The sequence below is a fragment of the Apis cerana genome, linkage group LG8, assembly GCF_029169275.1.
Source record: "Apis cerana isolate GH-2021 linkage group LG8, AcerK_1.0, whole genome shotgun sequence".
Lineage (NCBI taxonomy): Eukaryota > Metazoa > Arthropoda > Insecta > Hymenoptera > Apidae > Apis > Apis cerana.
In genome coordinates, this window is record NC_083859.1 from 1,131,932 (window position 1) to 1,158,761 (window position 26,830).

A 26,830-nucleotide genomic window follows, 5' to 3' on the forward strand; every position below is an offset into this window, starting at 1 on the left:
TCCCAGTGCCAGAACTCTAGTAACACTTTAAGTGACACGCAGCACTCGAGTGATCGATTCTGTGGCGAGTTTCCAAGTAAGATAATCAAACTTTCGTCTCTTAATACCCATGGATGCAAATAAACGTTGTATGCCGTGAATGTTGCCTGACGTATACGAAAAACAACTTCATGATCAAACAACAGAGTATCGGGAACGGGATTAAAACAAATAATTAAAATTAGATGAACGCGCGTATGATGTTCCCGCTTTATACAACAGGTTTAAAAGAAAAACTTTTTACCGACCAACGGTACACATGCTCCCCGTGATCCGAACATTGACGGAGTATCTTGCGTTCAAACGTATAAAAAACTAGACAAAGAAATAAGAAACAGGAGGAAAGAAGAGAATGGCAAAGACGTGAAAAGATATAAAACAAATAGACAAATAAACGGGGGACAAGCAGGATACGTAGACAAAATTGAATCTCGAAATGTATTCCATAAATAAATAAAAGGCTTCCGAGTGGGAACGGGGATGAGGAGGAGATAGCAATGGCAGAAAGAGTGGGGGAATGATGGTACGGAGGAAGGGATTGTAGAAGAGTAGGGGAAGTTATATGGTCGTTACGCATCGTGGGTGTATGTGCACGTGTTCGCAACGCGCACGCGTATTTATATCTCTTTCCCTGTATGAATGAGCAGCGTAAATGTGCGAAAGCTCGTACGTACTTACACGCGAATGGCATGAATAACCAGCGCATAAAGTCCCGTTTACACGTCGAAGGAAAGCCGCTCTTCTGTTTCTCGCTCGGTAAAAAAGAAACAATGCGTTTGGCACGTGCCTGCCGTAACAACACGAAAGATCTTAAAAAACAAAAACTCTGTCCCGTTTTTTTTTAAACATTTCAAAGAAAATCTGAAATTCTGAAATTTATACGACGGTACCATTTCATTTATTTTTCACATTTTATATTTCAACTTTAAATTAAAATTTTTAAAATTAAAAAAATTTTTTTTATATTTATATTGATTAGATTTTAGATATTTGGTACATTAAATTTTTATCTACTTTCAGTTATCTACTTTCAGTTATGAAAGATTGATGATATTTTAAACCTCTTGGTACTTTGTGTACGAAGTATAATATTTAAGTGAAGTACGTTAAAAAAACTAAACTGATTTATGCTTTGAAACTAAAATTTTCATTTGTTTGAACACTGAAGTGAGTTTCATTTGCAATCACTTCAGAATTTCTTAATAAGTTCGTTAACATTTTAAATATTGCGGTTAAACATTAAATTATACATTCGTGGAAGATTATTGAAGATACAAACGTTAAACTTCTTGAATTTTCTACCAGCTTCTCTTTCAATATAATCTTGCACTGAATCCATGAACGAGACATTCAAAGAGACGTTTCTTCTTTGATAAAAGGAAATGTTTATCTCTGTCACGAACTTTTATAATGGATAAACTGTTCTTCCATCCGTTGCAAATAAACCAAGAACATTTATTAACGGATTATACAAAACATCTAGCAATATTACATTTATACATATATAACGTCGCTCGTTAACCGTTTGTATGAAATAATCTTGAAACAAGTTGCGTGTAGTCGAAGGTTTTTGCCGTTTCCTAAATAAATTATTCATGCATCATTCCCCTTTACCTTCGCCCATTAAATACTGCGAATACTAAATCAAATGTACATCAGAAAACGATTTAATTGTATCAAGTCAAAAGTATAAATATTGCAAAAAACGGAACAATTTCGTTCAATATTTATTTATTAACATTAAAAAAAAAGTCATCATTGTTTGTCTCTCTCTCTCTCTCTCTCTTTTCTTATTCTTTTTATTCGCTGGTTTTACCTACTTTTAAAGTCTTTAAATATTGATCGGTCCTATATTATGTATGCAAAAGAACGTTTTATTCTATTTTAATCTGCTTTGTATCAAAAAAACAACGGTGCTCGGAGGCTTTTTATATATATGTAACACAGTAGAATCCTCTCCCCCCATCCCGTTTTTATTATTTCAATTGCCAACTTTTTCTTACATCGAATGAAATAATACACAAGCAAGACTCACAGACTGCTTTGCGTCATACAGGTCAGTTAAATATTATATTATTCCCTTATGGGATAAAATAAAATCGTATATTTTATTGCAAAACTAAATTAAACTCTTCGCAAATATATTTTTATACTTTTTCCCCAAGTTTTCAACTCCTCTAAAAATCCACAGGAGCATTGATCGCGATATAAATTTCAATCGAATACTTTCGTGCTCGCCAATCCTAGCTGAAAACTTTTGCTACCAACTGTACGTTTATAACCTAACTCCTGCCAGTCCCACGTTTCACAATTTCAAATAATAACACGAGCAAACTTTTTATACCTAATAACAAGAAAGGAGTATATATAAAACTGAGGAGAGCAAATGAATATCAAAACCTTGACCATTTCTCGCATTTATGCAACTGTTTATAATTATATTGGCCGTATTTAAATTAAAGAATATATTTATTTTCTAAATTTTTTATACGCGAATTAAAATTTACATTGCGGCAATAAGCAAATCGTCAAATATTTGCGAAAATATTTATATAACGTGCGTTAAAACACAAAGAAAATACAAAGAAAGCTAATATAAAGATTTTCTATTTAATTCCAATATGGAGGCTGTGAGATTTCTTTTGGAAATCGAATTAAACATTAGGAGAAGCAAAGTAAACATATTTCCCAGGAAACCAGGCATTTTATCAAATCGTATCGGGTGTTCGTCAACAAAGTTTCGTTTGCGTCCTTCATTAATTCGATTAAACGTAGGATCAATTGACCAAAACTTTGAGGGAGCCTCTCTCTCTCTCTTTCCCCTCAACGCTCCTATCCCCCTTCTTGTCGCGTATTTGTATGTGTGCGCGCGCATTCTCCCCACCCATTCCACCTCGAATCTGTTTCTCCCCCACTATTACTATTAACCCTTACCACCAGTATTTCCCTTTTACTTTGTTTGCCCCCTTAATCTTTCATTCCGCGTGACGTCTAAGCTGAAATCTCGTAAATACGGGCAAACTTAAGACGAGTTCAAAAGGGCTTTCATACTTGAATGTTGCTTCGTTTTCCAGAAAAAAATTTTACGAGCGTCCCTATACAAGTTTATTGACGCTCCGAGTAGCGCTTTTGAGTCACGGATACTATACTTCTGTAAACTTCTATTTTTTTCCCTCTCTCTCTCTCTTTCCTCTCCTCATTTTTCCATTCTGAAGAGAAACTATGTTTTTTCTATCGCGATGACACTTTTTTCAACATTTATTTCCTTCCATTTTTATTTTCGTAATAAAATCACCGGTTGAAAAGAAGTTCTTGCAACCGGTTTATTGAAATGAAATGTAAGGTTGGTCTTTCGCAAAATTATGATAATAATCTTCGTTGATTCATGCGTTTCTCGGAATATTGAATTATAATTAGCGACGTTTTTATAGGAGGATGTTTTTAATTTTATTTAAAAAAAAACAGTGAAAACTTAAATATTTGAATTCGATTACGGTCCAATTTTGATTTCATAAATTGCAGTAATAAATGTTCCCTGACGCATACACCGCGCAATGTCCACAAACTACAAGCAAATATCAGTTAATTACAATTTGCATAATACACTCGAAACTGTTCAATTCTAATTCAGACCCAGGTATGGAATCAGGTGCATTACTCCCATATCTGTTATTATATCGTAATTTTATTAGACCTATATTAAAATCAATACCGCTCGCGTGTTGAATAATAAATTTTATACATATATATATATATTCATATTTCATTTTCGAAAATAAATTGAAGCGAAAAAGCTTTCCGAGCTTTCCTTTCCGTCGTTTAGAAGAATTAATTAATCGACAACAATAATAAAAGAGAGAGGGTAGAGAGGGAAAAGTTTGGAGAAAAAGAAAAAAAAAAGAAAAACAATCAAAGGTGAAAGAAAGGTGAAGGGGGGGAAAAAAAATTGACACGAACGAAAAAGTAAGACGTCGCCGCCATTAATCGACCGGTAATCACCCTGTGGAAAATCAAATTTATTACTAGCCCGACACCGACGAACAAGAAAAGAAGGGGAAAAAGGAAAAAAGGATGGATGAAGAAAGAAAAGAGAGAAAGTTCTTTCCGTTCGTCGCACAATAGCAAATCTGATTGAGAGAGGATTAGCAGAACGTCCCTCGTTACGAGGCAGCACACTCTGATTTAATTTGATTCAAGCTGTATAAAGTAACGTTGAACAAGGCCAGAGGGCACTGCGGTTTCGCCGAATGCGTCTGTTCGCTGTTCTATAAGATACCGAAATGCACTCGCCGTCGGTTGAATGGAGGAGGAGGGGGAGGGAGGAGGACAGGCGGAATAGCCCAATGAACAAACGTATTTTAACCACCTCTCAACGCTTCGATCGATCGATGCGAAACGCTGTTTCTCTTTTCCCCCATACCCGCTCGATTTCAATTGCCCGTTATTATGTTCTTCGATTCAACTATTCGACAAAATTATGGGAATTGCGCGCTATTCGTCGACGTAACTGCCACACCTATGATTCATGGGGATTTTCTATCGTTTTTTCAATTGAATTATACGGGTCATAGTCAATTCAAATATACACGGGAGAAAAACGGAAGATTTAATATCCTTTTTTCTTTTTTTCTTTTTTTATTTCTATTTCCATTTTCTTTTTCAATTCGCTTTGATTGATTTTGAAAATCGCAATCTTTTTTTCTTTTTTTTTTTTTTTTTCCTTTTTTATTTCGCGACAAAAATTCACGGAAAACATTGATTTCAACTTGGAACACACTATCGGGAAATCAGAATAGCAGATTTGAATTCGTCGCGTTCAAATATTTAAAACGTTTCAAAAATTTTCAAACATTTTCCGTAATATATATATATATATATATCGTAATAATTGTAAAAAATATTTTCCGAAATATTCCAATTTGTTTTTTTTTCCCCTCTCCCTTTAATATATTTTCTACAATAATAAAAAATAAAATAAAACATCAAAGATCGATCGTAGTCACTTTTATTCGCAATAATCGATAAAAATCTATGCAATTTTAAGCCGTTGATTTTAATATCAATATAATATAATTCTATCGAAATGGAATCGTTTTGAAATAAATTTAAACGTTGTATTCAAAAAGAATATTTAAATTATTTTTGCAAATTATATAAAAGATAAAACTTTTAAGAGAATGATTAATTAAACGAATATGGAAAACGAAACTTCGAATATCCAATTGATACATTTTTTCCATATTTTTTTTTTTTTTTTTTTTAATGCTCGTTAAAATTTTTTCGTGTAATATTTCGTGTATTCATGCGTACAAAGTTAAAGAATACTACTTCGTATATCTAAATAGAACTCGCACAGTTATTGCATAAACATGCGCGGCCCGATTTATCAAGGGTAAAACGGAGTTGGCGGTCACACGCACGTTCGTGCTCAAGGGGAAAAGAAGAGGTCATCACATTCTGCGAGACTAATCTGTGTCCTTTTACGTTTCAATCTGTAATACGGAATAAAGGAATGAAATTAAATATTTAAAAAAAAAAAAAGAAAAAATCTCATATATATATATGGAATAAAAAGATTTATAGAGGAGATATTTTTTATTTTTATTTTAAAAAATAATATTTATACATAATAAACGAGAAAACAGAAAAGAAAAGAGAAAAATTCGATACGTGAAATAGCTTCGAACAAGCTTTTGTTAAATTTTCGTTGAACTTTTTCTACAAAATATAAAAATAAATTATTTCAATCATTATAAAGTAACGATTAATTATTAATTTGAAATTATTATTATTATCGACATTCGATATCGAGCAATTTTTCTTCTCTTCGATTCATAAATTATATAAATCAATCCGTTCATTTTCAATCTGTTCGAGACTTGCAAACGTTTATCCGAGGAGTGGGGGAAACGTTTCGAGAAATTTATAAATAAAATTTCTACGTAACAGCATTTTAAACGACCACGCGAAGTTAGACTCGATACTATATTTAACGTAAAGAGTTTTATATTAAACCACGGCTGTGAGGAAGTGCAATGGGGCACGTGCTTTGGGGCGATATAAAATTTATAAAATTTTCACCGTGATAACCGTCACAGTAATTTCACCGAACACGCAATCACAAGTGCACATTTTGTAACAATCCCCTCCTCCTCTGTATGCGTAAACACGTACATATCTAATTTTAATTTCGATATATTTCTTCATTAACGAGTTACTACTCGATCTAATTAAACTGAAACTGTGAACAATAATAGAAGATGGTCGTCCTATTATAGATATTCACGCTTTTGTTAATTTTATTCGTTCCATCTAAGATAATTCATTAACATTTACTGTAACGGTTATTAAATGCCGCCCTGTCGCAATTTTAATTAAGATAATTAATCCTCTTTCTCGAGCGCTTATGTTCGCACAGCAACGAAAACGAACGTCTGAAAATGTAATTATTAATCCGATAAAGTATATTTAATTACGTGATTAAAAGATTTCCTCAATGAAGTCAGATAATTAAAAAATTCAAACGTCGCGACATTAATTAAAAATTATTTCGAAAAGAAAAGAAAAAAAAAAGAAGAGGAGCTTTGTATTTTTGATAGAAAAGTGTACGATTCTCTCTTTACGAACGCAATTTTTTTATATTTTAAAAATTGCTTTCTTTTTCCCGCCCCTCTCTGAGGTATCATCGAATTCAGCATTCTGCGATTTGTGTGTATTTATGAGATTATTTCGTGTCTCTTGAAATAGGATGAATCAGTTAGCGATTTAAAAAGCATGAAGCTCGACGTTAAAGTGAAAATAAATCTGGCTAAATTAAATGGCATACAGCAACGATAGTAATTTACATTGATTACATTTTCAGCTTTAAAGTTTATTTTACGTTCTATTTTCCACAAATACGTCTCTCGACGTATTAAATTCGTGAAAATACGAAATCTTTGCATACCCGAGTTATTTCATGCGTAATGAAATCAAATTAACGATATTAAAAATCAAAGAATTTTTCACATTAAAATTAATGAATGCTTTCAGGAAAATACGTTTCACATATCGAATTAATAATTCAAAACTCGCGATATTTAAATTTACTCTCTTCTAAATTAAAATTTATTTCATTAACGTACGAATTTTAATTTTATTGATTTCCGATGACTTTCAAACAAGTTATTCCACGAATAAACCGACAGACGGCTGCACGGTATTGAATAACTTCTGGAGAACAATATTTCAATTCAAACATCATTCCCGATTCACCTCGAGGAAGTAATAAAAAAGAAGCAAGACACAGACTTTTCCCTTTCGGCTAAAAAAGGAGAATATAATATTTTGATCTCATATTTTTTTTTTTTTTCCCCCTCTTTTTTTTTGCAACACTAGCGCCACTAAAATGTCCTGACATACGCCAGTCACGATTTCGATTCTTCAACGTTTTCAAACATATTTCAGAAAATCTTTCAATTTCCGATATCTTAAGATACGATATAAGAATTCATATCTCAATATATCATATATCTATCGTTGATTTTTCCTAGTGGGGAAATCTAGAACGAAAATCACGATTCTGTTACTCGACCGAATGTATATATTTTATTAGAAAAAAAAAAAAAAGAAGAAGAGAAAATGAATAAGCGAATAAGAGAAAAGAAAGGAAAAAAGAAAATAAATAAAAAAATTTCAATAATTTTGTGCTTTCGTTATAAAAATTTTGCCGCAAAATTAGCGAACGAAGATAGGAGGAACGGAGAAAGCGGACAAATCGTTGCATAATGGTCAAAAGAAATCGCGAAGGGATATACATAGGTTTGTAGATGAAAAGAGAAGCACACGGGCTTTCGAGAACTTGGAAGTCGCGAGTGGTTACTATAGCAACGCGGAAGCCGGTAAAATATTGTCTGGGGACTGCGACGAAGAGATGGGAAAAGCAAAGGTGGAAGAGAAGAAAAGGGAAGGATGAAGCAAAATAGAAAAACAGAATGAAAAGAGTAGAAGGAGGATGAAGAGAAGCAAGAGGTGAGTAAAAAAAGAGGGTGAGAAACAAGAGTAAAAAAGAACATGCAAGAAAAAAAAATAGAGGGAAGGCAGAGAGTTTAATAGAAGAAAGAAGAAGTTGAAATATTTACACAGTTATAATATATACAACTTGTCTAAATACGTAAATGGTATAAAATCTTACTACAAATCTTAAATATATTTATTTAAATGTGAGTACATTTTCTATTTTTTTCCTTTCAATTTTTTTTATATTTTAAAAATTATAGAATTTATCTTGTATTTATAGCAATCGTTAAATTTAAATATTACAATTGAATTCAATATTCGATATGCTATGTAAGCTTACTTACATTTTCATTTATGAAAATTTAATATCTATTCAAACGGTATAGAAGTACAACAATGTGCTCTAATAATACATATTTCGTGAATTCATTTCTTGACCGGAATGCGTTCGTTCTATGAGCGGCGGACAATAGTTAAACCGTTTCGTTAAACTAAGGTATTTAAGTGGAAACCTCGGGTCACAGGGAAAATAGTGAAATTACTCGTAAGGCAACGTTACACGAGGCATCCTGAAAACGGAAATTAAGCCTTACAACGGTATTAGACTCGTCAAGTTATTTTACGTTAAACCGTTTTGTATGTTTATCACAAACCACCAAAACGACAATTAAATCTCTAACTTAATGAAAACCACTGGTTATTTCTTTTCACAAAAATAAATCGATTTCGAAATAATTACAGGTTATGAAATGCAATGTAACTATCTATGGTTCAACGATGCTATAAAAAGAAATTACAGTATGTTCCGTTTTATCGTATAATTTCATTTCATTAAAAGATAATGAACAGTAATAAATAATTAATATTAATTAGTTCTAACATACAAGTAAGTGAATTTTATTAAAAATTAAAACTAAGGAATTAAAATTATCAAATCACAAATATTATTTATAATTGATTAATTATATTTTTGTTAATTATAAATTCTATATTTTAATCATTTCATTATAACTTATTAACGTAATCTTAATAATCTGCTTTAATAACTATATATAATATCACAGATAAAATTTTAACGCTTCGTATAAAAAGCTTTTCTCGAACATACAGTATATGGAAGCTAAATCAATACCCATTGTATACATATGTATATGTGTATATATATATATATATCATAAAAATAGTAAAAAAAAAAAAATAATTACGAGTAGAGAATATATATATTTTGAAAGAATGTAAAACCAATTTTGATAATGAATAATTTAAAAAGAAAAAAAAGGAGAAGAAATTTTAATGGAATTCCATTGCATATCCGCATCGTGTAATATTGCCTTTTTTCATACATTTAATATCTGTTTCATTATCTCATAAACCTAAGCGGCCATTTTGCTATACATAAGCATGCATCTAGAAATTGATGGGACAAGAATTTTTCGTTCGAACAAACAGCAGGATATTCTAGTCACGTTCGGCGACAAATCTTTTTCTTCCTATTTGAAACGATCTTGATTTTAAGAGGCACAGGTCGTGTGAAATGTATATTTTCAGTTTCTCCTCTGGTAAAGGAAGTATATGACGGGCAGAGTACAGCATATTCTCGCCACTTACCGACGAGTAAAATATTAAACGCCAACGTGATATTCAGTGGAATAATTTCCATTTCTTTTCTTAATTCTTACATCCATGATAATATCTTTCTTTGAATGCGAACGTTATTATTTTAAAACAATTTTTTATATTAAATAAAACGAATAAAAATCGTATAAAGTGGAATGATTATAAAAATTTTCTTTATCTTAATTAATTCATATTTTTTTTTTTTTTGTAGATTCAATTTCCAACAAACTCGTGAATTGGGCGTGACAATTATTTGAATAAGATTGCACGAATGGATACGCGATGAAATAATAATATAATTAATGATCAATTATTAATTATTAATTTGCAATATGCGCATATAATATAAACGCAACGAAATACGATAAAATATAATAGAAACAAAATGGTTACAAATATATCACACAAATATGATTGCCGTTTCGTCACTAAAAAATATATTTCGAAAATATCCACCGAAAAATTTCAAAATTTGATGAACGATCAATTCCGATTCGCCGATAATATCGATGTTCCGTTGTGAATTTTGCGAAACGCACAGGTCTGCGCGCACGTAACGCTTAACATCAATTAACCCCATGACAAATGCGAACAGAACTGAAAAGCAGGTTTTACGACTAGTGGCTTTCCGTGTGAATGCATCCTAACACGTGGGTATAGCGAGTGGGGAGAGACAAAACAAGTGAACGAGCTCTAGACGTGGCAACGACCGGATACGCGCGCTCGACCGTCCTCTATCTCGTTCTCTCTTCCTTTCCATCTCTCGCTCGCACCATCGCATCTACCTATCGCTCCGCCTCTCTTTCGCATCTATCCGTCCTTCTCTTGGCTTCCCCTCGATAGTGCTCTCTCGCTTGCATGCTTATAGTCCTAAGTATGCACGAATGAGAGGGGCAGCGAACACGAAAAAGCCGAGGCAGTTATTATTTAGGGGCAGTTGTCATACTGACGGAGACAATAAATTGACAAAAATAACGAGTTGGAAGGGAGAGAATTTGTAACGTCTGATCGAGTTGGCCAGATACTTGAAGTTGGTCATGTGTAACTTGATAAAGTACCGAATCCATAACGTGTATACGATTATTTCTATTAGGGTTTAACATAACATAACAATGTTGCACGGTATTACAGATATCATATTCAACAACTTTTAATTTATCTTATCACGATTCAAGTTTATTATCGCTTTTATATATTTTTTCGATGTACATTGCACTTTTTGCAGACTGTTCTCTGTGATATTACTTATTTCTAGAAAGCTCGTATCGCGTTTTACGAACTTTTTTACGAGACCCGTTATAATAATAAGAGTAACGAGAGCGAATCAAGTAATAATAAAACCCAACTTTACTGCAAATTACGAATTGGGAGAATAAATTGTTCGGAGAGTGAATTAGTTTCAGATACTGAATTTATGGAATAATATACTGCGTCCCGTAAGAATCACCGTCCAAGTATTATTCGAATGAAAGTTTATTTTCACAACGTTCGATATTGCTGGCCCACCGCTTTATATGCAAAAAGGAAGGAATATCTACCATTATTTAAAAGTACGACCTCTTTCCCATTGTAAATTGCAACGAACGGTACGCGAAATTTTTCCTTCTAAAGTGGAGTTAGGTTGTTTCGCTACTCATCGATTTTATGCAAAGTTATTTGCTTGGCCTATTTCTCAAAGAGGAGCAGCTAAAAAGCGCGCATTGAAATAGTGAACCTTTTTCATATGCAATTGAAAAGAAAGCGTAAAATTATTAAATTAAATGTCGAAAAATAAAATAAAAAATAAAATTAACGTATAAACTTGGAATCGATATTAAAAAAGTACATTCAATAATTTTTCCTCCTCCTCTCTAAAAAGTAATTAATAAGTTTTTCCATGCTTTGATCTGCGTGGAAATGACAAGCAAATTGTTTCAAATACGCAAGCAATGGTGGAAGCACAATCATTTCCCTCTTTCTATCAGTTTCTCACTTTTCATACCGGCTGATCGCTTTTTAAATTCATCACTCATTCATTCCCATTTTATTCGATGAAACGAATACAGAACTCAGCAGCTGGCGCGACTCCAATTCACTCTTATCTATCAGTCACAGAATAATATTGGGAGGCATCGTAGAATTAATTTTATTGAAAATAAATGCCACGATCTGTAACAATGTTTCATTTCCAGAGAAAGATGGTTAATCGATTGTTACAAGGTATTAGGTACGTTTTTAAAACTTTTAACAATTGATGGCACAATAATTTTTCTCTTTTTTTTCTTTTATTTATTTATTTTTTTTTTTTTTCGTTATCTTTTCAGATAAATAACATCCATGAATTGATTGCAATGATTCGCTATAAATTTAAACTTGATTAAACATAAAGGTTAGATTATTCCGTTCCGTATGATTGCACGATTGTTTTTATCTACGTCGCGTTTTAATCAATATGTCTCTAGTTTAATGAAGACCAGTGCTGTTTAATACTCTAATCAAGCCATATTTAACTGAATAAACAATGACGGCGCATATAATTAAGTTCAATTAGTGGCGAAACAATTTTATTTTTGATACTGGGAAATGGATTTTAATGTACAATTAAAATTCAAGTCCATGTACTGAGCATCTGTAAATTTATAATAAAGCTGCATAATTGAGAACAGAGAGTTGTATAATGAAGTTACAGTGTATTACGGATGCACCACTACATTAAATGAAGAATATTGCGTTGAATACACAAATTTTCCATTAGCCCGTGTTTCGGAAAAAATCGTTCACAAGTACGTATTATAAATAATATTCTCTAATTAATTTTTGAAATTAAAATCTTTCCATTACCATCGCGTAATTTTTTTGTATTTTTATTTATTTTTTTTTTTTTATTTTATTTTTTATTTCATCTCGCGTAAAGATCTCCCAAAACGTAAAAATTATATTCGAAATTTTATTACCCAATAGTCAGATATTTTTAACATACTCAATTAAAACTTTAATTAAATAGACTACGATTCAACTACTATTCTCTTGCTGAATTTTTATGAATTTTAATTAAATTTTGCATTCAATTCTTAGCTCATTTTCACGAATATCAAATTTTAATTCAAATACAACATATTGGCCTGTTTTAGATGACTTGAGAATTGTTTTAAACGCTAAATATCTATTACAACGTCGTTTAATACAATAAAAAAAAAAGAGAGAGAAAATGAACGAATCATATTTGAAAATTTGAAAAGAACAAAATCTTTAAAAAAAAAAAATCTCATTTCCTATGTACGTAGCAACTGAACGAAATGAAATTTTTAACCGTGATTGTCGTGGAGAACATTTTGTGTAAATTGGCAACGTTCGAGTTTCAGGTACAAATATTTAAATGAAACACGTGTTCAAATTCACGCTGCACATACAAAACAGATGCCCCACGTCGTCGTCCCATCGTTCCTCTCTCTCATTCTCGCCAACGATAGACCAATTGTGGGAGAAACAAGAATATATTATATAGTATATATGTATAGGTATATACCGTTGGATACTCGTTTTCTCTTTCTGTTGCGAGTTTTCAAGCAATTTAGTCATGCAAAGGCTGAATCACTTCGTATATTATTCGAATTGAAAAATATCGTAATGCTGTTACCTTCGTAAATAAAGCCGTCCTGATTCGAATGTCTGCATTGGCGTAGCAATGAAATTTTTATTGAATTATTTATCAATATATATATATATATATATTTACAGAAATAAAACAAACGATAACTGTATCGTAAAAATAATAACAGTGACTAAATGCAAATCGATGGAGTTTTATATTATATAAATTATATTATATAAATTATAAATTCAGAATACAACGCTATACAATTTGTGTTTCATGATTTAATAACGTATTTCAATTTAGGATGATTATTTATAATTAACATGCTGGTGGATTAAAGTTAGCACAAGGATTACTAGTATTAACTGTGTAATTTCTATCTTCGAGTGAGTAATAATAACATTTCAGCCAGAGATTTATTTTACGACCCGCTCTGTAGAGACTGTAATACAGATATTGATCTGCCTGGCATTTAATGTCACTCACAATGTTATTCCAACTAATACATATAGCGCAGGAATTTCAATAATTAATGCGCATATCTCGAGTTATTTTTGAATTAATCAACAGCTCGAACTTGTTAATAATTAGGATCTGATGAAAAATATAATTTGTGAATTATAAAATCGAATTTTTTGTTAAAATCAAATCAACAATAAATAAAATGCATTATCAACATTCGATGATATTTAAATATCATTTGAATTAAATAACACTTGCCTTCGGAATAAATGGATTGTATTTTTGGTTAATTTTTATAGGAAACCATAAATGGAAGTATGCCAAATTAAAGCCAAGTAACGTGGCTTTTAATTAGAAGCTTAAGACCGTTAAGATCGTGTGGCTTCCTTGTAAATTTACGACTTATGTATATGTATATTTTGTATTATATAGATGTTTCAGCAGTTCTCAATCGATGAAAATACATTTTCTTTTCTCGACACAAAAATAAAAGAAATTACAAATTAAAATCAATAATTAACTTTAATATATAGATAAATTTTATTGAATATAAAATGGCAAAGAATGAAATCAAAATCGAAAAATTAATTTTCGATTATTTGCATTTATATGAATAATATTTTGAATAAAAGGATTAAATACACCAACGTATGAGACAGAGAATTGATTTTTCTAGTTATTGTTATTATATTTCCAACGACTAAAATTACAGTTTGCATCTACAGTCGGTATAAAAGTAAGTCAGATATATTGGTTATCGACAGAGTATTAAATATAAAAGAGATAAACAGAAATGAAAGCAATTGAATTGGACTGTATTGCTATTGAATTGTATTTTTCAATGACACAACTGATCTAATATGCACGACATAGATATATATATATATACATAAATAATTAATTTTATATTTCCAAGTTGCATCATGGTAAATCTACATTTTTATAATATTTTTTAATTACGATAAAAATATTTGAAAAAACATATATATTATATTAAAATAATAATTAACTTTATTCGAATATATTTTTATTTAGATATTGAAAAAATTTAAAAACATTTTTAAATATCATATATAATTATGCATTACATTCGTCGAACATGTAACGAAGTGAATAATTTATGAAAGCAAATGAACGATCGATCGCATAGATTTCAGCTATAAATCAAAAGTTTCCAGAGGATTAGATAGCAGATAATTAATCGATTGTATAAGAATAAAGAAGCAAAAAATAACCTAACATAATGATTTGTTTTAAAATATGTTTAAAAAAACATTTCTTAAAAGTTTATTAATTTTAATTTACTATATAAGAAAATCTATATTCTCTGAATAAATAATTTAATAATTCTTTCTTCAACATGAGAATCATGTAAGTTATTGCGCGATAAATCGATAAATTGTCAATCCGGCTTGTTCCACGGACATCCGTAATTTATCGAACGTCGCGTCTTCGATCTTCGATATTCAAATTACATCGTTTCCAATGTCTTCAAAATGGTAGATCGAGTAATAAGTCTGTCCATTTTTGGTGATGTATACTCTTTAAAGAATGTGATAAAAATGTTTTAGCATCAACGAATAAATATTTTTTCTAAAAAAAATAATATTTAAATATCCTTGATAATTAAATGGATTTTATATAAAAGTAATATAACATCATTTAATATACTTTCAAGAAACGCAACAAACGAAGTTATTATTCAATTTAATAATACTTTCATCATCTTCCTTTTAATAATTATAAAAATGCTACCACTATTTTTAACGTCAATCATAATTTCGTAAAAATTGATTTTCAACATACACATGTAGCTAAATGTTGACGATAAAATGAAATTAACAAAATTGGCGCTTGCGCAAGATAGAGAGTGAGCAACAATGAACAAAGACGAGTCACGATCGCTGGAATCAATTACTGTATAAACAGTAAACCAGCTATCCTCTATAATAGTTTATCCTCCCTATAAAATCCATACCTCTGTAATTCAAGAGTATCAACAGAAATCCCAATGTAATTTTCTCTGGCGAATTCACCCTCTTCCCCCATCGCGGCTGCCACCTTAAAGGAGATACCATCGACAGCAAAAGATTCCAATATTCCTGCGCACGCAACGCCGTTTACACAGTTTTTTTTGTGCAACTCGTTCACCGAGTATACGCTATCATAGTGTTTGTGTTCTGTTGTTACGAGTGTATTGCACACATATGCTATCCTAGTCGAGCGAGAGACCGCGCTATACCATTTATGTTAGATGGAATAGGACGGAAAGTAAGCACTAGATAGGGATAGCGCGAGTCGGTGAGTTAAAGAGTAAGCGAAACGGATAGACAAATGGAGGGACATGGCCAAACATTAAGTGCAAGAGAGACAGATAATAGAACGAGAAGGGGATTAAAAAGAAGACGCCGAACGAATAAAGGGCTAACGGAAGAGAATAGAGAGAGAGAGAGAGAGAGAGAGAGAGAGAGAGAGAGAGAGAGCAGAGAAGGACAAATAGAGGAAAGCCAGTGTGGGCAAATAGAGAAGAGTAGATAAGAAAATAACAGGTAAAAGAGGATAAAGGAACAGATGGAGCGAATGATGGAACAAGAGAGAAGGCAAGTGATGCCGTGAAAAGTAAAAGAGTTAAAAAGAGATCAAAACGGTAAAGAAAAAAAGAAGAGAGAGAAAGAAATTGACGCGAATCCTGACAAAGAGGAGAAATTGGAAGTTGGAAAACAGAAGTAAGGGAAGACAAAACGAAGATGAACGATGAAAGAACGAGAGAGCAACAGGGATCCGGAGCAATTGAGCGCGGGTGCGCGTGTATGAGGTACTAAACTCGTTTAACTGTGTGAACGATAATTGGCACATGAATCATGCATTTGGTTGTAGCATGTCACTTGGTGTACGTTCCACTCAGGCAACTTTTCGAGCGTACGCATGCACGCACCGTCATTATTATGCATACAACGCAAAATAATTATCGTAAACGCGAATCAAGCTGCGCTCTATTTGCATTTTCCACACTAATAGCAAACTTCTGAAACTTTATCAACCTGTCAAGAAATTAGCCAAAAATTTAAGTTAATCTTAGTTTTCTATTTCTCATCTCTTTTGACTCAACGAAATGTTTCAACTTTGATATTAGAATGTTAGAATCCCCGATATATCGTCGAAATAGATAGAAAATTTTTCAGAGATTTTTTTTTATTTCTGCAATTATTATTAAATACATCCATATGAATATTTAAATCAACGTCAACTTTTATTCAAATAAAATTACAATTGTATCAATATTATGTAATTATACATCGATATATTTTCATTATATTATTTTAATCTTTTGAAGGATATAATATTGATTGCGCACACGTGTTATTGTTTTTTAATCCAAGTATAAATACGATAATCACGTACGAATTATTCTCTCGTATAATTTAAAATTTATTTTACTATTTTCCATCGCGTTTAATATTTTTTGAATATTCAATCTTTAATCGCCTTAATAATTTTGTTCCATAAAAGGTTAATTATCATTTACATATATAATATATTGAGTTAGATACTAAGCGACGATAGTTCCAGTATATAAAATGAAAAATTTATCCACCGTGTTGTAAAATATTTCAAATAAAATTGAACATAAATTATACGATAATGGCAGCCATTTTCTACGACGACCGTTTAAGGATCGATCTCATTATATTTAAAATTTTCTAACTGAAGACAAATGCAGATCGCATCGAGAGATTAGAAAATAATATTGCTTATACAGTAAGTAATTTAATCGAAGAACGAAGGATATTTCGATTCATTTAAGATAAGATAATTCCAGGAAAAATTTCCGTGCTATGGCACGTCGTTGACATACCTCATTGAATAACATCCAAGATCGAATTCAGATCACGTAGATCAGAGGAAGGATATGTATATGGTGAGTAACAATGAGATATAGATTTCAATAGTGCCTTAACGATCTGCATCGTCGTGCGCAAACCTGTTTATCGAGTTTACTGTGAGCATTGGGAATATCGACAATGTTATCGTCGCTCTCATGGACATTGAGCGACCAGATTTCGAGCTGTCATTAAAGGATCTTCCTATCTTTTATATTTTCTTCTCATTAAACCTATAATTTGCATATTGATTCAAATTTTCACCAATACAATACAATTTATTTATTGTATTTAAAATTTATTTTTCTTAAACTTATAATTTTCACATCTTCCGGTTACTTTAATCAATCGATCTTTAATCAAATAAAGATTGATTTTTTTGATTCATATTTAGAAAAAAATAATAAACATATAAATTGTATTAAAAGAAATTCTGTTACGTCTAATATTTATTTATGAATTATTGTTTATTAATTTATTAATATTTATACCATATGTTGTAGGTGCAATATAACTCAAGTTACTTCGCTATAGAACCGTTTTATCTAAATTACAACGACCTAGCTTCACCAGTCAGCGTCTTGAGTTTAGTTTCGAACCTACTGACGAAGACAGTGAATAGACACAAGGAGTGGAAGCAAGAAAGATATAGTCCCTCGTCGAGTGTTCATACTCTTGAAATAAAATTGCTACTTGCACCGTGAGAATTATAATGCTATCTATATTTATTGAATTTTAAACATGAATGTAAATATTACATAAAAATAAGAAATATAATATTCAAAAAATACATTTTTTGACATATTCTCTCTTCTATAGCATATTTAAATCTATCTAAAAACTAAAATTCATATCATAGAAACGCGGATCAAAATCTCAGCTTTGGCAGCGTAGTATTACCGAGCTAGAATTACCACCAGAATATTTCGTTGCATAAATGAATATATATTATTTCTAATATTCGACGTCAAATAATATTTCTTCGTGATTCTTTTTTCGCATATTGTTCCTTCACAGTGGTACTTTTGCGTCACGAAGCGAATTTTTATGGGTTTAATTATGCGACCTTGAAATTGCATTACGCGTAATCATACATTTGCGCTCGAAAATAGGAACGTATAATTCACGCAACAAACAAATAGAGAAAATGAAACTGACCATACGATTTGACGATAATAATTTAAAAATAATCGTGCTTATATGTACAATTATTGTTAAATAACGTTAGAACGCAATCGAGAATAAAGGGCAGAGATGAAATTATAAGTCGAAATACGATTTAACTGTCCTGTAAGTGAATGGTAATTATTCATATGAAGAGAATAATTATTCACTTCCGGGGTGTGAAATATCGCATCACGAGTCGAATTATTATTTGTTTTATCGGCTGTGCGAACAAATTTGTATTTTAGTGGCCCTGCACGTGTACTTCTCCACACGTGTGTATCCACGATCGATGCTACACACCCGTGCATGTGTCACGTACAGGCCCACGAAAAAATCGACTTTATGAACTCCATTATCCCGTTTCTTTCTATTTACGAGATCTTTTACCATCAATTAAATGTATCGCTCACTCGATCGATGAATGATAATTGACAACTGTTTTCAAGATTTTATCGAGGAATTCGTAAATTGCGTATTATTATATTTGTCGATCCTGCGTACGTTATATCATCAAAATGATTATTATTATTATTACAAAATATTTATTTTGTTTATTATTTACAATTACAAATATATAAAGTAAAAAAGAAAAGCTATAATTTAACGTAAAATAAGCAGTGAGTATAATTGGTATAAATTATTTTTCAATTTGTGCCACGATCGAGATACGTCTGAAAACAGTATCGGAAATTTAAAACTATCGTTTCAATTTACACCGGCCGTAAAAATGAGAAAATTTACAAATTTATTTCGCGACATTCCCACAACATTGTCGTCCTTGTTACTGTCGCTGTTATTTTTTACCCATCTTTGTTTGCCCGCGGAAGGGGCGGGGGAAAAATCAGGAAGCTCCTCGAGCTTGAGATTTTCGACGTTATAAAAACGTCCCGAGGAATTTATGCGGCATTAACGACGTTTTCACGAGCATGTTCTCTCGCGCGGCTTGTCGCTGGGAGCACCGATACGTTGATACCACCGAATTACCAACGCAACAACCACGAATTACCAACACTGGCTACGCGAATTACCCACACCGGCCGGCCATTATTCCGATAACCAATCAATAAGGTGCACGTATACGGGGGCCTCGGGCTTCTAACGAATCGTTAAAACTAATTTCGTTGATGTGCCGCCTGTAGATAGTTGTTTACACGCACAAAGATTTACAACGGGTGAATAGAGTTGGTTTATGGGGAATCAAAAATAACTTATAATTGTGTAACGCAACGCGGACGGATGAATCGGGTGTTGGAGGATATAACGGCTATTATATACGTATTTCGTGCTTTTAATTGGTGTAATTGTACGTGTTATATCGTCGCGAGTAACGTAAATAAGAGAATTGGAAAGTTTGTTTGGGGAAATTTTTAAGATGTTGAATTAGTTTAGAGAAAATGTTACGATAATTCTTTTCCCCGGGTTGGAAAAATAATTTTCAATTATTTATCACTCTTATATTTTAACGTGTTTTTACGCGCTTGAAACGTTTGATACAACTTTTAATCCAAAGTTAATGCTATTAAGCTCAAAGCACGTGCAAAAGTAATTAAAGATTTTACAAGCGTTAAAATTATCTGCTTTACGATTTTCTATTTAAACACGATAAAGTAACCTTACCCATTTGCGAGATGAAACAGCGAACGGTAAATGGAAATAAACGGCTCTTACCTGAAACACATAAAGCAAAATAATAATAAAAGCTAATGCTAGAATTGCGGATAAAGGGGAAATAAAGAGGAGTGAATTTGACGTTGAATTGGTTCCCAATGGGTAATTAATTTAGGTGTAACCAACCAAGCACACTGGATCGTGTATATCCCACGTTTTCAAACCAACCCTTTAATTCCTCCCGATTTTTTCGTCTCAACCGATATAAATATATATATACATTGCACAATATATTTCACATATTTTATTCGATCATTTAAAAAATAACAACAAATCTGGTAATAATAACACGTGCATACATATGTCCACCCTTTTGTCGTGTCTGTATTTTTGTCAAACTGACACCGCTAAACCGGCTTAATTTCACTTCACCGCGACAATACATGCTTATATTCATCACGCCCCCGTTGTGTGAAATTCGGATCGTTCCACATTGACCAATCACCGTGGTCAATTATTTCCCGGTGGCAGCGCCCTCTACGACCGTGCTACAACGGACCGTGGAGCCGGCAAACTTTCGGCCGGGAAGTTGGCGCCAATATTCGTGCCTACCCGCAACAGGATTCGAGGCCCCTTCAATTTGTCACGACTTGTCAAATTTTTTCGTTCATATTGCATCGCCCGATTTTAGAGAATACGACGAGAGATACGACGGGGGAGGAGAGGAATAGAGGTCATTAAAATCGTGGAGGGCCGTGTCGTGTCCGCCACCCCTCCCTCGAAAAGTGAATTCGAGCGGGGGTGGGGTTTATGGGCGAGTCACCGAGATCTTTTAATTAGCCTCGAATAATTCTAATGACTCGCGAAATTATGTTACGCTTGATTAATGACGGTGCAAATTCCGGCCCATCAGGCACGATTTGTTCGACAAACCAATCCACGCGTTTGATTTTTGATTTCAATATTTGCCGCCGCGTATGATCGATAATAAATTTTTAATACGTGGATTGTTCCTCGTCGGGAAAAAATATTTTCTCTCACGGGATTTTTGCGCGACTGCAAATTTTATTAGACAATTAAAAAGTGACTAACTTTTGTTCAACATTTTTTCCTTCTTTTTCTTAAATTAATGAAAGTGTAGTGATAACATTGGAATGTGAGGCATCCTGTATACGCATGCAGGCATACGCATAACGGATTATAAAACACTCACGTACATCGTAAACGTCAAGTATTGTATTCTAAAGTAATATCATTGTGTTTATTTTAAGAGGAAATTTTAAATTGTACTTTTTCTTAATGTCACGTGAATAGAAGTGCGTAATTAAATTTCATAATCTTTGTTTAAAGAAAAAAAAGAAAAAAAAAATTTCATTTTTGAAATATTTGACACGAGTCAAAAACTGAAAATTATCGAAAGGTAAATCAATCGATCCGCTCATCGAATGGTAAGAATTGACCATTCGAAAAATACGCCCGAGTCGAAAAAAATATTATTTTGAAACATTCTATAAGAGTAATTAAACACTTGCTTTTAATACTACAGTTTGGGTGCTCAATCTCTTTTTTCATTCGCGATCCTTTGTATTTTTCCAACACTGTATTTTCGTGTATCATCCACGACACGTAAAGATTAGCATGCAGACACAAAAGGGCCAGACGTACGCGTATGCATTCATATATGAATGTATTGTTGTACCGCGGGCAAAATAAAAAGAGAAGGGAGCACAGAGAGAGAGGAGAGAGAGAGAGAGAGAGAGAGAGAAGTAAAAAAAGCAACGCTTGTGCGAGCAAGATGGAAACATGGCTAGGGAAAAAGACACCATCTGTTACCGGCAATGAAATATATCTGTGTCAAAAAAAGATGGCAAAAAAAGAAGCACGAGTGAAATACTCGGGAACGTATAGAAGCGTGTGAAACTAAAAAACTCGTCAATAAAACGAGAGGGGAAGGGGAGGGGGGGAGAGAAAAAAAAGTGTAACTTGCAGAGATTAGCGTGGCTCAAACAACCAGAGGAATTAATCCATTAAGAAAAGGAGGGTAATTGAAAAATATACGCTTTCAAGCAAATTGTGCTATTCATTGCGCGTAAAAGCATAGATGCTATCGCTAATATTTTGTTGTTAATTCTCGGTCTATCCGATTTGAAACTTCAACTTGATTGTACGAAATTTTATTTTCTTTTCATTTAAAAAAAAAAAAAAAAAAGAAAAAAAAATACGATAATATTATAGCGACACGATAAAAAATTTTACCAGTTATTATTTCGACGGTATGCGCGTATATATTTATAGAAAATGGACGTCGATCGATCAACAACGTTTGGTTTGTATCCGTTAATGGACCGTTTATAAATAACTTTTTTTCCATTGTTGCGTGTAACGCGCAAAATGCACGCCGTTTGATTAATTCTATAATTCGATGTAGTTCTCGAATACCAACTATGTCGCTCCCCTTATTCGAAAGCAAGAAAATTTAATGAAAGCAAGAAAATTTAATTAAAGCAAGAAATTAGATTTTCCTTCCTTCCAAGAAAACACTTTAATTTTAGAAAATTGATTTCTGACAAATTTTTTTTACTTTATTAAAATCGTCAGTGAAATTCATTTTTCTTTTTTTTTTGGCAAGTTTAGGTAAAGGTGGTAAAAATAAATAACATACACAATAATAATATTATCATATCATTTTATTTTATATTTTAATAATATATACACAAATATATATACATTGCAATTAACAAACAATTTTTAATAATAATGAACAATTACATGTTTGCAACATCATGGGAGGTCCAATTTATGGATTTGTCCGTTACCATTAAATTCCAAAAGTCGGATATTATTTTGAACATTCGTCGTTTCATGGTGGCCAACCTCGCAAGGGAACACGCAATACTCGTTATTATTTGCCGTGTACGTTCTTTCTTCAATTACGTGAACGCCAGCAAACCTAGAATAGCGGGAATAGTTTGGTTTGGATGCTCGGTTATTTCGAATAGTTAGATTATAGTTATCGAGTAACTTTATTGGCCGGACGCACGGGTACGTAGCCATTATTAATCTCCGTACTGTACGTGTGTTTGCGTATAATTGCGAATATTGTGGATGCATTTAAAAGCTACATTTAAAACACGCGTTTCAAACGAATTGACCCGAGTCGTTCATTTATTCATTTGTGACAAATTGAAATTTACTTTAAAATGCAATTATACGAACACAACATTGTAATTATTCGTTCTCTGTTCTATAGAAAGACTTTTAATTTAATATTAGAATGTCGATAACAGGAAAGAGATAGATATATATATATATCTCGTTACTTAATGAAATACGAAAAAATATTTCCCCTTATATAAATTCCCTATTGATTGTTATTTCGTAATTAATGGATCAATTCATATATATTCATATTCATATCGGTGTGATTACGAGCGTGCGGTTGGTAACAAATTTTACTAAATTTTACGCGATACGTTTTAAGTTGGTATAACTGATCAACTATCATAGCATAGTACATACGTAACTCTGGTTCACTTTCTTTTAATTATTTCTCAATTATTTATATTCAGCATCTTTTATTCATATTATTTGTAATTTTTTTTATTTAACGGTTATTAAGCATCAGAGAAAAATTCATTTTCATTTTATCGCTTATAATATAAAACAGTAATTATGTATTTATACCGTTCCGTGTAACGTTCACTCGATATTTATTAGCTTGATCTTATTCGCTGAGTAAATGAATGTTCCCAATTTCGCGATAAGATGGTTGATTTAAAAAACATTATGCTTTTTTCCCGTTGGTAATCATTTCTCAAATGTCAGATTTCTCAGCCGTTATCATTTCATTTTTTGCCTCGCATAATTTCACAATACGACGTGTGATGCGAATTAACGCTAAATCACGTTTATCGAATGGTCATATTATCCTCGATTATATTTCAAAGTTTAATTTTAGATTTTATAAATAAATACGTAAAAAAAAAAAAAAGAAAAAAAAAGTAGAAATTGCACATAATTGATGGTAAGAGAGATTTTCAAATAAATATAAATAAAAAATTGTCGTTTATGATCAAGTCGAATTAGTCAATTTGTATTAGTCAACAATAATGATCCTTTGAATATTTAAAAAATTAAAAAATTCGAAATTTACTCACATTTCTAAAGCCGACCGATTGATCCGCTTGTTACTCGACAAATTTCACAAGAAACATTTGCACTCTTTATTCATTTGCCATGTCCAACGGTGACGAAAGAAGTAAATCTTTTTTTCACGCGATAAAAGCGGCTATCGTGCAGATTAATGCAACGCGGATTTTTGCAGTTTCGGTTAATCGCTTTCTCTTTTTTCTATTTTTTCCCCGATGCTGGAAAAAAGATTTATTCCATCATCTTTACCATCATTCATCGAGGAACAATGGAATTCGACGAGTTTACCAGGTGGCGTTCTTATCGCAACACAAATTTTATCACTGGGATATAGTACACCATTAAATTGATCATAAATCATGACATCGAAATTCGATTTCACCGTACAATAAATTCATCATTCTATTTTAATAATTAAATATTATTCTATACGTCAATGAGTATTCATCTTTTCAATTATTTTTAATCAATACGTAACATATTTGTTGTTATAAATCATCTCGTCTTTCCATTCTATAAATTTTTTTTAATTTGTTATAAAATATTGAAATAATCATTCCATCTATAATATTTTTATGCACGGAGGAAAATATCGGACAGCTCAAATATTTCATAATGTAATTTAAAAAACATTTAAAAGTATTATATTTTTATGAAATTTAGCATTTCGTTATAAATAATTTAGGCTAAATTTCTTTCTTTTCTTTATTTTCTTTTTTAATTTTGCAAACAATTACCAATTTTTCTCAACGAATTCGATATTGACATTTTGATATCGAAATTTATTCAGTGTACGTCGAAGATCGACATTAAAGAATCCTGAAATTCTCGAGGAGTGGCGCAATTGTAATTTATTCATCTGTCGAGACACTGATATCATTTAAAAATATTTTTTTTTCTAATTTTACTGTTCGAAAAACCGAATCGACATATATGTACTTCAAATTTGATATCGATTCGTTTTATTTCACAGGATACGTGACAAAGTGCATATTATTTAACTAGAACTATTCTTCGATAGAGTTCTATCATAGAGTACTGGTGTTTTCAGGGAACAATGTATATTTCAAAGTCCAATGACAAGTATTCAATTATAAAAATAACGATCGACATCGTGGAAAAAAATAGATCAAACGTATCCACTAATGGTTATAACCATTTTCTTTCATTATTGTATTTCGAGATTGCATATAAATTTGCTATAAAACAAAGATCATTAGCAAGTTGGATATCTCACGGTATCAAGTTTAAATAAAGTTTAAAAAAGATATAATAAACTTTCATTCAACTCGATTCACTTGAAATTTGTCAAATGTGTGAAGAAGTATTCAATCTAATTCAATTTCATAATAACTAGTAGAAATAATTGATTAAAATAATTTTCGAGTGAAAAAATCAAGTTAATTTGAAAAAACCTACTGCAGATGAGTTTAATTGAAAAATTTTTTAGATCGATTACAATTTCATGACTTTTAAGAAAAACTTGATCTCCGAATATTGAATCATCATTTTTGGAATCTATTCGTCAACCGTTATGCAACATCGATTTAATCGATTCGAAATTGGCTGAAACTATAATTCTCTCGCATAATTAACAGTCATGGAAACAGGTATCTTGTCTACGCTTGCCTTTATACCTCATTTCAGAACGCGTGCGTATAAATGAACACGCATTACGTGCCGTTGACGTGGTGCACGCGTGTGTTACACTTAATGTATACTATTCATATGACGATAATCGCAGAAATGTGGGCACGAATAAATCATTGTTCGTTTCTAATTTAAAATTATTTATCTTTCCTTATGTATAAATATAGTACATGCACATTTGCATCGAAGCCGGCATATCACCAATCATGCGTTATTTTGATCGTTGTAATAAATACTTGATTATCTAATCAATGCTATTATGCATCCCGCGAGATCGTATTTCTGTTTTATTATGCTCAAATTATTTCATGGATTGTTGTAAATGTTGCTTACGTTAATAACGTTTATGAAATTATTAGTAAATTTATTAATTATAATTTTTAATTGGATTTATCGATTAATATTATTGATTGATATTAAAAGAAATTTATCGTTAATTAAAGATATTTATAAGCTGATCATTAAAAATATCATTAATTGTCAATCGTTGATTAAAAAAATTAATTATGAATCATTATTTGATAATATCAAATATCGAAATTAAATAACAGTTATTGAAATGTGTATTATATCATTTTTTTTTATCTTATTCGATCTTCCTTTAGATTTATGTAAAATATATTCGTTCCGGATATAATTTAATTCGATACAAAATAAATATATCAAAAGAGATATGTTACTGATT

The 26,830-nt window shown here is 31.7% G+C and overlaps 1 protein-coding gene and 1 long non-coding RNA gene across 7 annotated transcripts in view; one reads left to right on the top strand and one right to left on the bottom strand.

The window, feature by feature from the left end:
* Nucleotides 1-26,830, bottom strand: part of LOC108000925 (AT-rich interactive domain-containing protein 5B) — a 184,071-nt gene that overhangs the window by 49,522 nt on the left and 107,719 nt on the right. The window lies entirely within an intron of this gene.
* LOC107993558 (uncharacterized) lies at nt 10,597-18,451 on the top strand. 4 transcript variants are annotated; one of them, XR_009830736.1, is made up of 5 exons: nt 10,597-11,860; nt 11,958-12,416; nt 12,765-14,616; nt 14,726-17,449; nt 17,511-17,953. It is a non-coding gene; the product is annotated as an uncharacterized LOC107993558 (long non-coding RNA). The 4 variants fall into 4 exon arrangements; XR_009830734.1 differs by adding an exon at nt 18,075-18,451 and having other exon boundaries at nt 12,765-17,609; XR_009830735.1 differs by having other exon boundaries at nt 12,765-17,449; nt 17,496-17,953.